This window comes from Anser anser, assembly GCF_964211835.1.
Source record: "Anser anser genome assembly, chromosome: 4".
Lineage (NCBI taxonomy): Eukaryota > Metazoa > Chordata > Aves > Anseriformes > Anatidae > Anser > Anser anser.
The window spans coordinates 12,971,400-12,986,800 of record NC_139724.1 but is presented as its reverse complement, the minus strand read 5'-3'; the positions used below and the strand labels follow the sequence as shown (position 1 = coordinate 12,986,800).

Here is a 15,401-nt window from a genome sequence, read left to right as displayed (position 1 = left end):
GGTCGGCCTCTTCTCACAGGTAACTAGTGATAGGACTAGAGGGAATGGCCTCAAGTTGTGCCAGGGGAGGTTTAGGTTGGAAATCAGGAGGCATTTCTTCTCAGAAAGAGTGGCCAGGCATTGGAACGGGTTGCCCAGGGAGGTGGTGGAGTCACCGTCCCTGCAGGTGTTTAAGGAAAGGTTGGATGTGGTGCTTAGGGACATGGTTTAGTGGGTGACAGTGGTAGTTGTGTGATGGTTGGACCAGACGATCTTGAAGGTCTTTTCCAATCTTACTGATTCTATGATTCTATGAAATTTTAATTGACATAGGAACAGGAAATCATACTGTCAGCATGAAGAAGATAAAGAAGAATAAAATTACACTTCTTTCATGTTTTTATACAGATATCAAATGCAGTGCATGTCAATACTATTTCAGAAGCTTTCATTCTGGTATATGGGTATTGTTCAACACCTCAGCTGGATCCTCTGTTCTGAACAGCACAGAGCCTAGGGACAGCATAGCGTTAAAATAGCTGACTCAGCTGCTGTCAGACAGGCGAACAGAAAAGTAATCCAGAAACACCACCTTACTCCCCACTCCCCAGAACACAAACAGGCAGACTGGCTTCGATACTGCCTTCAAATTTTGCTGTTGATCATAAATAAATCTGTCACTATACCTGATTCTCACCTAGAATGAACTGAGATAACAGACAATGGGCAAAACTCTATCTACAGATAGTTGAAAGTCTGTCCTTTTCTAGTTACAATGATTAGGAAATATATGTCCTCTTTCCAAAAGGGAAATACAACAAATTAAAATGTGTCCACTAACCTGACTAAAATATCATTTATTGTTAAACTACAAGAACTTCCAAAACCACTAAAATTAAGCTCCCTTTTTGTTTTAAACAGATCTGGATGGTATTCAAAATTTTAAGCTAAACCATTTTTAAAACTAAGATCTAAAGTCACCTAGGTTCCTTTGGCAAGTGCTTGTCTCTTATTTTAGTCTGTATCCTGTTCGGGAACTAAGAAACAATGGATCTAGCCATACTGCTAAACTAGTCTTCTGATTCTGTTTTCATGAGTAGCAGCTCCACCTCTAATGAAATAGGCACGTCCATAGAAAAGGGGGAATGTTCCCTGACATAGATAGGCACTTTCATTTTCTATCAGCATATTTTGGGTTGGATTTGGCAAATCGATACTGACATCAGATTAATGAAGATCTCTACACCAGGAATAGTCCTAGGAACTGCACCAAATACTCTTCTACCTGCTAGGTGTCTACAAGCACACTAAGAAGAAAAGCAAGTAAGGAACAGTAGGAGGGAGTCAGGGAGAAAAATTCTGCTCTAGAAACATGTGTGCACTTGTGAATAGAGTACACTTTTCAAAATACTAGCATAATGCGCCAATTTGTTAGCGCCTTCTCTGAAGTGCTGTGATCAAGACATCAGTTCATTTAATCATTCATAACATACATCACCATTACCTAATCTTTGGAGGATGCGTACTCCCCTAAGAATCCCTTATTTTGTGCTATTAATTATGGTTAATAATAATTTTGAATGCAAGTGCAAATGACACTCCCTTTACTCTTTTTTTTTTTTTTTTTTTTTGGAAGCTGCCAGAAGCATTTGGTTTGGAATTGATACATATTGCTCCAATACCGATAAAACAAGGCTTTGATTTCCCTTTTTTGCTCCCTTCTCTCTATCACCAGATTACATTCCATAAATCAGGAGCAATGAAAACTGCAGGCTAGGACCTAATATTAAAAATGTAACTTGGAAGAAATACAATTTGTACCATTGTCCTTTATCTTTCAAGCAGCTAAAATGATTACTAATATTTCATAAATGAAAGGGGAAAATTAAAATGTAACCATTACAATTGGATTGGATTACAGACATAATGCTTACTAGGTAGATTCTGAGAACTCTTAAAAAGACAAGAGTCTCTGAGAGGAACTGAGCTGCATGCTCCTCTATGCCCTAATGCTACCTTTTGAAAAATATCCCCTTAAGTCATTAGATCACTTTAAAAAGTATCACAGAAACAGAGAAGACAGTATTATGGAAAGTCATAAATTTGACTTGGTTACTGAGGGACCAGAGCTTGCAGACTGTGTGTGGCCTTTTTATTTCATCACACTGCAACCCACTACAGAATGGTCTGCCTCCTCACTTATACAGTGACTTTTCCAAGACAACAACTTTTTTTTTTTTTTTTTAATCTGGCATAGATTCTGGACACTCTTCTGTTTCTCTGTAGACTAGTAGAGCAGTTGTTTCAAGCTTTTTTGGGCTAAGCCTCATGACTCCCCTTACCTCCCTACAGAATCACAGAAGGGACCTCTGAAGATCATTCAGTCCAACCCCACTGCCAAGCAGGATCACCTAGAGCACATTGCACAGGATGGCATCCAGGTGGGTTTTGAATATCTCCAGAGATGGAGACTCCACAACCTCTCTGGGCAGCCTGTTCCAGTGCTCTGGAACAGTGCCCAGAACTGGACACAGTACTCCAGATGTAGCCTCAACCAGGGCTGAGTAGAGGAGCAGGATCACCTCCCTTGGCCTGCTGGCAACACTCTTCCCAATGCACCCCAGGATCCCATTGGCCTTCTTGCCACAAGGGCACGTTGCTGACCCATGGTCAGCCTGCTGCCCATCAGGACTCCCAGGTCGCTCTCTGCAGGGGGACCCTACCTTCCACCCCAGCTACTGCCACAGCCTTCTAACTCACCCTCCTCCCTCCACAGTGTCTCTGTGCCCTCCTCACCTTCCTCTTTAATCCTGCCTCTTGTTCCAGCTGTACCAGTGGGGACCCCAACCTAACAGGCCAAGTAAAAATTATTAATTTGGGACCTGCTGTAGAGGTATCTTCCTCCAGTGCTATAGTGTTTCAAACAGTGAGTCACTATTTCAGCTAAAATCCAACACCACCAGGAAATAGTGTTCCTACAGATTCTAGGTTTTAAGATGCATCATTATTGATTTCTCTGTTGCTTCACGTTTATTCACCTCAACCGAAATGTGTATTTTTGATATAAAGTAATTCTCTGTTGTCTCCATTTCAGATCCCTAATTTGAGAAAATGTCCTGGAGTAATAAAAGGCACTTTTGAAAACCAAGGCTGTTAACAGTCAAAGAAGGTTTGGAGAGGAGTTTTGTCCTGTGGCAGTCACTATCAGTTTATCTGATGGAAAATTTTCTTCCTCCAGACAGTAGCACAGCCACGGCACAGTCCATGTCTGCAGCAGCAGGATCAACACCTGCCCTCCATGCAGTGTTCAACATAAACATTTGCAGCCCACTCACAAGCACAAGTGATCCTGTGTCTCAGCCTCCATTCTAGCCTGCTAGCTTGCACTAGCTCTGACCAGAGATGCCTCTGGATCCTGACTGAGAAAAGCCAAAAGAGATATTCCGGGAAGGAATATAAGAATAAGTCTAACATGCAATGATGTTTCCCTCATATATTCCCCTACCTCTAGCTTCCTTGTCTGGACATGCTTTTTATGTCTTAAAAACCCTCACAGTGTACTTCTCAATAGCTTCTGTCTCAGACTGAACCCCCTAAACTCCTAGCATCCAGTGCAGTTTTGGTCAGTAGTGCCACACACAGGTCTCTGAAGAACTGCCTCTATCTGCTGGCTTTCGATCTACCTCATGCTAGTTTCATCTGACAGCCCTTATTCTTCTTTAACAGACATAGTGAGCAGTCATTTCCCTCTCCATTCACATCAGGGACCATTAAGGAACATTCAAGCAGACATATTTTAAAGATACAAATTAAGGAATCTGAGAATCGTTTAGAACCTAATCGCTGAACCAGTGTATTCAAACTTTTCATACATAAAAAGTTCTTAGGCATAAGAGATTTTTCCAAGGTCACAGAAAAGGCCAAAAGCAAGGAATTCCTTGTATTTGCCAGTGCAAGCAGGCAGGTACTCAAGCTGCAAGACCAACTTTCTCCCCTGGGTCAACAAAGAGCTCTACAACCTTGTGAAAGCTGGAAAGAATTCTCATATACAACACATCAATTCATTATGTCCCTTTTTTTTTCCCCTTTTGAAATGGCAGAAGAAGTTTTATGCAGTTTCACACACTTTAAATGAACAATGGTGATGATGAAAGAACTGCCTTTCGAGGTGCAGAGGAGATGCAATCCCACACATCTCGAAGTTGGCTGCACTTAGCCTTAAATGAGACTCTCAGGAAGGGTCTGTGGATGGAGAACATTACCAAAGCCCCTGCATACTGTTTGTGAGCTTTCATTTACATTAAATAGAGATAAGTTGGCCACCTACTGTTCGTATTTGCATATCAGATGGTTTTGTCTCACATCAAGAGAAACTAAATGGTTTTAGTTTAAAACAGATGGCAAACTGTTGGCAGGGGCTTTCAGAGGCATTAAACAATTGTACAGTAAAGTAGGACTCATAGGACAGATGAAAAACAAAATAGCCAATGATAGAAAAGTGACCTGAAATGAAATTCAAGGTATAGACCATCACACAGCATGATGTTGAAAACCTTCCTACAGATCTGCATTCTGCAGCTAGCTCCTGTCTCTTTCAAGGACAGAGCAAAGCATCAGGTTGAAAGGAGATTTGCTCCTCAGAGCAACGAAAATCTACATCCAAGTCTAGATCAGAATATTTGCATGTTTCTCACAGATTATTTCAAGCAGAGTTTCCATCTCTCTTGAGCCAGGTGAGTAAACCTCTAGGTGAGACAGAACAGCTGAAACAAAACACTGTAAAATCAATTTGCAGTAATAAAAGTCTATCAAACAAGATTATACAAAAGATATTTCTGAAAAACACACTTATAAATATGTACTGTCTAGGTTCTCATCTGCAGTTCACCTGCCTGAAATCCCAATTTAGACATCTGACCACCCAGCACCAGGGAAGATACTGTTGTCTGATAACAGGCTTGGATTCATTACCCAGTGTGCAATAAGCCAAATACACACACTAGGTTGAGATATTGTTTATTTCAGAGTCATGCAAGTCTAGGTACCAGGTGGTTTTCCACAGAGCTGTCCCAAATCTGTACCTTCTCTGTTGATTTTTATACAATTCTACGTAGTCATTATCATATTAGTACATCCTACTAAATTCTAACTGGACCTAATAATAGTCTCCCTGGTAACAATACTGCTGTTGGGATGCACAGGCAGATCAGTAAGCCTGAACGTGCTGAGAGGTTACCGCAGCTGGCAAAGTTGGAAAGACTCACATTTTGTCTTGCCTCAGTGCAGATTCCTAAGCATGGGGGAGCCCATGGGACCGCGGCTGGCTCTTTGTCTGGTGCAGGAGCTGCTGCTGGGATGGGAAGCACTCCCTCAGAACAGGGACAGAGCCCAGAGGCTGTTCCTGCTGCAGAAGATGAGTCTGAAAGCTGCCACATAAATACTCTTGCTGCTTAGCAAAGGAAGCACAGGCCAAGGGCTGTTTAATGCAGTCTGGAGGAAATGAGTCAGCCAGACATGCAGAGTAACAGCTGTTATGTGGCGCTTGGATGAAGCTGGCCATACAAGCTTTTGCCACAGTGCAACCATTTCTACAATTTTGCACCATTCCTACATGCCAGTTAACTCTTTCCCTACCATCATCACCACAGACAGTCAATCACTATCCCTAATCCTCCTCCCAGCATTCATTCATATTCATCCCTTCATGATGCCCTGAATTTTTGATCCCAGGATCACACAGCCCCTTTCCCTCACACTTTCTCATAACTCTAGTGAGTCAAAAATGCTTTGCAGATGAGCCTAAGCTGAACCAAATGCTTTCAGAAGATGGTGTGTTTTTCTTAAGCGCCTTTGCTTCATGGAACAGTTCTCAACTCGGAGCTCTTTCTGGAGCCTAGCCCTCCTGTGCTCATTTATACTACACCCAGGCCTTCCCAAATTCCCAGAAAAAGAGTAATAGTTAAGTGTGATCGGTGCTTAGGTTTCCATTTTCATGTGAAAGATTGCATACCACTGGTTTAATTGATTCGGCTGTTGTTTTCACTGAATCATCAGAATAAAACTGTTACAAATCACCTAAAATAGCACTTAGGAAAAAGTTGACATACAACATTTTTGCATCCTTTTGTATCCAGGACAAGTTGGCAGGATTGCTAGATATACATGTACTACACTGCTGAATCTTTCATTTTTAATACAAAAAATGCTTCAGTCCAAAGATTTTTTTTAATCTCACCTCAATGTTCTTGCTCTCACTTTTTTCATTCAGTCCTTTCCAGCACATACTACTGCTTATCTCTGCATCTCCAATATCCTACTGCTGGAAGTCATTCCACGTAGTAAAAGATCTTTTTTCCTTTGTTCAGAAAGGCTGACATTAGTTAAAATATATACGTGTTCTTACAGGCCATTAGAAAATCAGCACACAACCATAAAACCTTCCAATATAGTAAAAAAAAAAAAAAAAAAAAAAGAGTAATAAAAACAAGTACCCCTCCCGGAGGGGTACATTACCATGGATTGGAATGATACAGAGAAGATTAGCATGGCCCCTGCGCAAGGATGACATGCAAGTTCGTGAAGTGATCTATATATTTTAATTTTTATATTTATCTGCTTGAGGGTAGGAAGGCTCTGCAGGAGGATCTGGATAGGCTGGACCGATGGGCTGAGGCCAACTGTATGAAGTTCAACAAGGCCAAGTGCTGGGTCCTGCACCTGGGGCACAACAACCCCAAGCAGCGCTACAGGCTGGGAGATGAGTGGTTGGAAAGCTGCCTGGCAGAGAAGGACCTGGGAGTACTGGTTGATAGTCGGCTGAATATGAGCCAGCAGTGTGCTCAGGTGGCCAAGAAGGCCAACAGCATCCTGGCTTGTATCAGAAACAGTGTGGCCAGCAGCGCTAGGGAAGTGATTGTCCCCCTATACTCAGCCCTGGTGAGGCCGCACCTCGAGTACTGTGTTCAGGTTTGGGCCCCTCACTACAAGACGGACATCGAGGTGCTCGAGCGAGTCCAGAGAAGGGCAACGAAGCTGGTGAGGAGTCTGGAGAACAAGTCTTATGAGGAGCGGCTGAGGGAGCTGGGATTGTTCAGCCTGGAGAAGAGGAGGTTCAGGGGCGACCTCATCGCTCTCTACAGATACCTTAAAGGAGGCTGCAGCGAGGTGGGGGTTGGTCTGTTCTCCCACGTGCCTGGTGACAAGACGAGGGGGAATGGGCTAAAGTTGTGCCAGGGGAGGTTTAGGTTGGATATTAGGAAGAACTTCTTTACAGAAAGGATTGTTAGGCATTGGAATGGGCTGCCCAGGGAGTGGTTGAGTCACCATCCCTGGAGGTCTTTAAAAGACGTTTAGATGTAGAGCTTAGTGATATGGTTTAGTGGAGGACTGGTTCGTGTTAGGTCAGAGGTTGGACTAGGTGATCTTGGAGGTCTCTTCCAACCTAAATGATTCTGTGATTCTGTGACATTCACGTTTTGGCAGCAGAACAGAATCTTGAGGGACGTGGTGCCCAGAGTGAAACCTTTTGCTTCATTATTTGTTCAATTAATATTAAAGTTAACACCCCTGAATATGACAATGAACTTAATGAAGTACATGCTAAACATATATGACTATAGTACTTGACTCTTCACCCAAATCATGATAACAGTCACCCCAGGGGAGGAACAGGTAATAGCCTTTTATATCCTTTTTAGGATATATGCTTTTTAGGATATAAAAGAGTGCTAGGAGTTAGTGTAAAAAGTTAGGGTGTTAGGGAAAAAAAAAGTTAGAGTGAAGGAAAAAAAAGAGACAGGGATGCCTTCTTGGTAAACTCTGCACCTTCACCCTTTGGTGAAGAATTTCCAGGACAACATTTTGCTAGCACTATTATGATATATTAGCGCTATTGCAGTAAGTATATTTATCAATGGCAATTCCAAATCTGTTATATCTGATGCCTAATTAAATAGGTTCAACTCCATGAAACTGTCTCAGTGAAAGTCCCTGACAGGACTCTGAAGCAGGCAAATGTTTGACTCTTATAAGCCCCCTTTAACATTCAGGCAACACTTCAGGCCTATTGGATTTTATAGCAAAAAAGAATAAAGTTAAACATGCTCTTCCTTTAAGGAATACAACTGATTTGGAAAGTATTCTCTAGATATTGTCCTTTATCTTTCAGTTATTCACTTTGCTGTATCTGTTTTACAAAAAGGGTGAAGAAAGATGCAATGAAGAGCAAAACCTGGAGAAACTTACCTGTGTGCGGCTTTTACATTGCTATAAGAGTGAAATCATCTCTCAAGGAAGGGTTTACAGGCAGCCCCAGCCGTGTTTAAAAGGAGGCATGGAGATGAAAGTAGGGAATAGAAATAGCTGGAATCTAACAGCTTGTAGGTCCTGTCAGCATTTATTAGCCATAAAGAAGATGTGATAATTTAAGAGGATGCAGAGTGAAAAGCACCTCTATTTTCTGGATTATAGTCTTTGTTAAAATACCTGACTATAGTGTAGAGCAATAGGAGTTGAGGTAGGACTCTGAAAAGACTCTGACAGTTCTACCTTCTCATACTTTGTTGAAATAAAATGTAGAGAAAAGTGATAAGACACAGAAGACACATAATTTATCTTGAGGTCATCAACTCCAACTAAACAGCAATCGCTTAAGAAGCACATTACATGTACTCTCATAAATGAGAGTACAAAGCTGGCATGTGAACTTTCCACTGCTGCAAAATTTACTCATCTGTTGATGCACCAGAGAGACAGTCACTCTGAGTGCTTAAACTGCAAATTTTACTCGACCGCAAAGTTATAGAAAATACACACAAGACCCCTGTGGTGAAAAAACTTATTAACGGGTAATTGTCAGAAACAGTTTTGTTTTTGTTGGTTTTTTTAACCTGGGAATTGGCCTTGAGCTTTCTAGTGTATGAAAGAGCTCACCGTTCCCATTTAGCTGCTCTCCCTGTAACTCACAGGGCCATGGTCTGAAGACCCTACAGTCTGGTAATGGTAAGGAAGTAAAAATGAGTAGCTGGTCTAAAACAAAAGTTTCATGGCTGACCAAAATTACTTCTGACTGGTTCTAGAAAAAAACAAATGGGATAAACCTGAGCAGAAACATTCTCCACCTGACCACAAAGAAGAACATTTAAAAAATAAAATATATATATATAAAAAATAAAATTAACAACAACAACAAAACACACACACGAAAAAACAGAGCATAGAATTTTCTTTTCTGGGATTATTTTACACCTAAGAAAATACTCCTGAATCATGCAACAAGCAATGGATTTACAATCAGAGCCTTGTTCCTGTCACATGGTCATCAGCATCAAGACAGGATCTTGATGGGTCATGCGAGAGCACCACAGTGCTCCTCATCATCTGAGGGGACCTGATCTGCCATTTCACCTGTGGGTACAGGCTATTGGAACAAAAATAATCATGTTCATGCTGGATCAGTTAATTTTGTTGTGTGACTGCTGCATTTCTGGTCTGAGGAGGAAGGTTTTCATGTACTTTAGCCATTAGCTAAACCTTCAGCTGAGTTTTGATGCAGCTTTGCTGGCCGAGGAGGCAATTATAAACAGCCTGCTCCTATTTCTTTCTCACTTACCATCAGCAGAAATCTCCACCCCCTTGTATGAGCCTCCCTTCAGACACGAGCTGCTCAAGGAAGCACCCTGCTCACATGGCACAGCCAAAGCTGAAAGATTATGTTTGCCCACAGCCTTATACTTTGGCAAAACATGAACATAAGGGACCACATCATCAGCTACTGTGGACAAGCTGTTGAGGATCTCCTCCCATCTCCACAGAGAACTGGGAGCCAGGCAGTCTTTTGTGGCTGTTTCAGCTGCTTAACACAGCATTGCTGCATCCATGCAATTTCCTGCCACTGATAGTAAAATCACAAGAGTTGCTTAAAACTTCTAATCAGCAACATAGTAATGGTATTAAAATGGTGATGATAGTGAGGGATTTGAGATTTTTTTCCCTCCTTTCACAATCTAGTTCCTGCTTTTAGACATTACTCCATGAAGAACTACAGTCTTTCCTTTTACTTTTGTGGGACATATTCAACTGCAGAGTTATTTCTACTTCTCACAGATGAGGTTTGAGAAAAAATTCTCCACTGACAGTGGTGAACTGGTGAAGAGTCCAGACATTTTATGCTGCTCAAACCTCAGAAGCCAAATGGATTGCTGAGGGCCACAGAGTCACTTCTGCTCTCCGAGACCCAAACAGTCCCACATGTAACAGGGGATTGTTTCTTTTCTTTGTGAAGCAGCTTGAAAGACACAAACAGAATCTACAAAAGCCTTGGCAGAGCAATTATAAGATATAATAATTTGAAAGCATGTCTGATGTACAGTAGTTTTATATCAGTGGCTAATTGTACACGAGCTGAGTGCATTCAAGGAAGAGCTTATTGTTCCTCTAAGTGGTTTGAAAGTAGCAGCAGGAAAAATATTTTGCAGGGCTGGATATGCTGAGTACAGAGTAACACAACAGAGCTTGGACCCACCTGTGAACCATGGGCCTTCTTTTAATGGGAACAAGTGAACAGACTGTCATTAAAAGCTGGAAACTCCTGGATTTTGAAGGGTTGGTTGGTTTGTTTTGGGCAAATATATTTCTACAGAGAACTCAGCTGGCCTCTGTCACAGTATGGGACTGAAAAGAAGTTCTCTCTACTATGAAGATGTTCAGAAGTTTTTGAACTTAATACTGTTAATGATTAGAAACATTTAGGCAAGCTTTCAATATAACCGTGGGCTGTCTGAAATCAGCAAAGATTCTATTTAAAAGAAAGACGGGTGAAGCATTTTGGAAAAAAATAAAATAAAATAAAATTGAAAGTCTGCAAGATTATTATCCAATGATTTAGGTAACAACTGACTCTACCAGCAGTCTTATTATCTGGTACTTTCTTCATACAGTAAACATTGTTGTCTAGGATCCTGATTCCCAGTGAAGTAGAAGTGCCAATTTTGCTCCATTCACCTGGGTAATCGTTGGCTGCTTCAGAAGCCCATTTCCAGGTAGATACTCCTGATCAGGTCCTGACAACACTCAAGGTGTGCATCATCTGGCCAGATGCTATGGGAAGTAAGAGAGGTTTGAGGCACCGACCTCCAGGTCAAGGCCAACATGGTGCAGTACACCAAAAAGTCATTCCCACCCAGCTGGCTATGACATTTTACAAGTGAAAATAAAAGATAAGAACAAATGAAAAGATGCCAAGAAGAACAGACAAATCTGAAAGCAGAAAATGCTGATAAAATCTGACTTTTTGGCACAGATTACAAGTTTGTTACAAGTAACAAATCTTTCTCTGTTCAGGGCTCTGTTCAACAAGAGAAATAAGGTAGCATGAGCAACGCTCTGGTTCTTTCTGTAATTTGTTCACTAGTTCAGGCAGAGAAAAGGAATAATTCCAAGCATATCACAGGTAGAAAATTCCTTCTCATTTGTTCAGACCGATGAATGGAGCATGCAAATATGAGCTTTTCTTACTCCAGTAACAACTGAAGCAAGAACACAACCTTACTGGACTAATGTAGAGCAATTACAGGAAATATGGTTTCTTTTAGAAATGAGAATTCCAAACTGGAAGAAATTAAATTGTTTAGGAGAGGTTCAACAAGATGTCTTTAAGAATAAGTAGATAAAGAAGAAGCAGTGGTTTGCAAGAGCTGTTGGAAAGTAATTAAGATATTTGTGTTGATACCCTCAAGGCGTAGATGTCTGCAAATAATCTAAATCGGCAATCTACTTTAAGGAAATTGTACTAAAAGGGACTTGCTCGTATTGTTTTTTGTTTATCTTGCTTTCTTGCTCTGTCATAGGTAATCTTTCTTTCTCTCTCTCTCTTTCTCTCTTCCCCTTTTCTTTCTTTTCTTTTTTTTTCTTTTCTCTTTTTTTTCTTTTTTCTTTTTTCCTTTCCTTTCCTTTTCCTTTTTCCTCTTTTTTCTCCTCTCCTCTTCCCTTCCTTCCCTTCCTTTCCTTCCTTCCCTTCCTTCCTTCCCTTCCCTTCCCTTCCCTTCCCTTCCCTTCCCTTCCCTTCCCTTCCCTTCCCTTCCCTTCCCTTCCCTTCCCTTCCCTTCCCTTCCCTTCCCTTCCCTTCCCTTCCCTTCCCTTCTCACAGTAAATACAAATACTTTTAAAAGCTGGGAAATGTAACTTCAGAGCACAATCATGAGCACCGATATAGTTGTAGTTCTTCAATACTCCACCCTCACCCCTCTTGTCTTTTTCTCATGTTAATTCCTGTCCAGGAAAGATCCTCTAAATAAAAATTTACCCAATGCTATTTTCTGACAGGACAACAAAGCCTAAAAAGGAGGAAAACCACAAGCAATATAACAATACTAATCTTGAAGAATAAAACTCTTATCACATCAAGTTTCCATTAAGTTGACCTGAAATCATAGTTTGAAAACAGCAAGAGAAATATTAAATAGTGTCATCATGCTGTATTTCTTAACCCTCTGCTACATTTATAGCTTCTTATGTCCTCAGATTAGGACTACAGTAGGACAATTCTTTTCACAGGTAGCCAACTTAGCCTTATGTTAGTAAAGACTACAGTGGCTTCCAGATTTCTTCATACAAACAATGATGACAACAAAGCTGTTCGCATCTTTGCTGCAAACATCTCCTTCTTTGTTGAAGGAATGTTGAAGGAATAGCAACAAGAAAAGAATACTTGTTTTGTCTCAATTTGCTTCTTTCCAAGCTAGTACAATTTTAAGCGGCACAGAAGCAACTACTACTCTTAGTTATTGACTGCCAAGGCTCCTTGGGACCTTCCTAGGAAAGCCTCATGATCAACAGAAACTACTGTTCTTCACTGTTGTCACCAAATGATTTACAAGATGAACATCTTCTACATCTATCTGTTGTGTAACCATCTCTCACACTTGGAGCCTCAAAATGGTCTCAACATCACCAAAAAAATAATAACGCTCCTACTGGCAGTGTTTATCAGTTAAATCTAAACCTTCTGACAACTCAGAGAAGAAGCTGATTTACTTCAAGTATCTAATTTTTATCCCTTTCACTACCAACTCAGTGGCTTATATTTATACTTTTTCATGACCTTATCCCCATTCTTGTCGCAGCAGGGCCACCTGGCAGTGAACAGGACCACCAGGACGAACTTTTTCATAACGTTGACTGAGTCAAACATATAACATGTTTTTAGAAAGTTTTTCCTCTGTGTACTGATGTGGTTTTTTTTTGTTTTTTTTTGTTTTTTTTTTTTAGCTAGGTACAGAATTTGACACATGGGTTGAATCTGCCAGAAAAACTGATGTGCAGCCAACAAAATGAGGTGGTGTTTTATTGGTTTATTGTTTGAGTTTTCAAATCTTGAGCTTTTCAAGGAAAAAAAAATCATGTGACAGGTGGAATAGGTATGAAGGACATGAGACACAAAAAAACCACAAAAGGTGAAAAGCTAAACCAGCATTGCCAGTTGCCACAGATTTACTGCATGCCTACCAACATTTATAGGTTTTATGAATCCCTGAAGTGTCCCTCAAATAACCTGTCAGTTTTCTTTCTTGGATGGGTTTATGAATTTGTTTTAAGTGCACACTTCTAGCCATATTTAAAATAGGAATTCTAAGTACTAGACTCAAAAGACTTATAAGAATATGATGCAACTCTCAAAGACCTTTCATAGCCTAAACGTTATGTTTTTCAGCAAATAGCATAATTTCAAAGGTGTCACTGTTGTTGGATCAACAGTGTAGCATAAAGTTACATGGTTTTAGAGAAACAGCCTGACATAACTTCTTCGCCTGATTCCTTAGAAACTGATTTTACTCACTGAAAAAAATAAACTTCAGATTCTGGGGAAATATAAATGCATCAACAAGGAACACTTTTAGATCACTGTGACAAGTTTTCAATGAAGTCAAAGTGCTATTTTTGGAATGTATTGTATAGATCATGCTCATCTTGCTTACTTCTTTAAACTTCTGGATTGCACATTCTTAAGCCAAATTATTTTGCTTCTTTGAAATAAACTGAAATTCTAAGGACTTCCTTAGTATTTCATATGAAGAAAAAAAATACAAACTGACAGTATATTTATGTTCTTTAAGCCATCAGTAACACTCTTCCTCAGATACTGTACTTAGGTGTGACATAGGAATCTAGATGATAGACTCGACGCACCCTTCCATTCTGCATTTAGTCTCAAATGAGTTTCCCCACTAATCTGTGATTAATCTGTGTATCTCTTGTCTGCACACAAGATATTAACTCCCTAAATTCAGATTCTGCTACCTTTCATCAGGAGATAGATTGTTTGGATTTACGTGATCCCATGGAAAGCCATGAGTCCCAGTGTACCTCAGTCTAAGGGAGGATTAGAATTCGTCCCCTGGTCCCTGCAACTGCACTGACAGTGCTAGCTGCAAGCAGATGTTCCAGAACTGAGGGAATGTGTGCTTCCTTCAACCCTTCAGAGCTGTGTTTGTGGTGAAAGAGCACCTGAGCTGAAAGAGCACCTGTTGTGCTGATGAAGAACATCATCCTGTAAATTCATTAAAATTATCCTGTGAATTGATTAAAACCTTGATGCTTTATACACATTCTGACTATAGCACTTTCCAATTCCCTGCCCTTCATATTCTCTTTTTCCTTCCACGTTGAGCTTCTGTCACTGTCCTTAGAGAGAGGGCTGAGGCAAAAAAAAAATCACTCAACCTGCATAGCATATTAAACTACCCTTGATATTTGTCCCATCGTTACAGCAACAAGGTACAGAAAAATAATAATGTCAGTGTTCTGTAAGGGAAACAGAAGAGTAGCCATAGTAGTTCAGATAACAGGTTAGTCTGAACCAGTACAGTGTCTTTAAGGCAAACACAGAACAACCTTTCCTTATTTGTGCAATCCCAACTTCTGTTATTGTTCTGAGGCAGACCCTTAGATGATCATACTCATGGGCACTGGGTGTGCTCTATATCATTCTGCATGGATTTATTCTTGAGCTGTCCTTCAAGGAGTTCCACAGGTTAACTATCTGTTATGCAATATAAGTTGCTCCCTTTCATTCATCTTTAAGTTACTATATATTGCTATTTCCTTAGAGGTTTTAGATCTTCCTTCACTTAAAAAGTGACCAACTTCTCCCCACCCTCTTTCATAATTTTATGCAGTTGCATTAGATCATCTCTTCCAACAGGATAATTAAAACAAAGGCTCTGCAAAGGTCTATTTAGAAATGCTGTTGCTTATCATAGTCATGTCATATCACATGAACAGATGGGACCGGTATGTTCAAATTACATATCAGGAAAAGTTGTGATGAATTTTAGATGCAACTGACAAAATCATGTGAAGGCGGGGTGAACTGGCAGAGAAGTTCAGTAAAGGTCTGTTGAAGGGACAAGACACCAGAAGGAATA

The 15,401-nt window shown here is 40.5% G+C and overlaps 1 long non-coding RNA gene across 3 annotated transcripts in view; it reads right to left on the bottom strand.

Annotated features, from left to right (window-relative positions):
• LOC310899696 overlaps positions 1–15,401 on the bottom strand; it is a 61,716-nt gene that overhangs the window by 6,599 nt on the left and 39,716 nt on the right. The window contains exon 1 of one of the 3 annotated variants that reach the window (XR_014584550.1): positions 5,244–6,428. The exons of the other annotated variants lie outside the window; for them this stretch is intronic. This is a non-coding gene — a long non-coding RNA (uncharacterized lncRNA). Of the gene's footprint in view, positions 1–5,243; positions 6,429–15,401 lie in introns of those variants that run through there. 3 annotated transcript variants of the gene reach the window in all.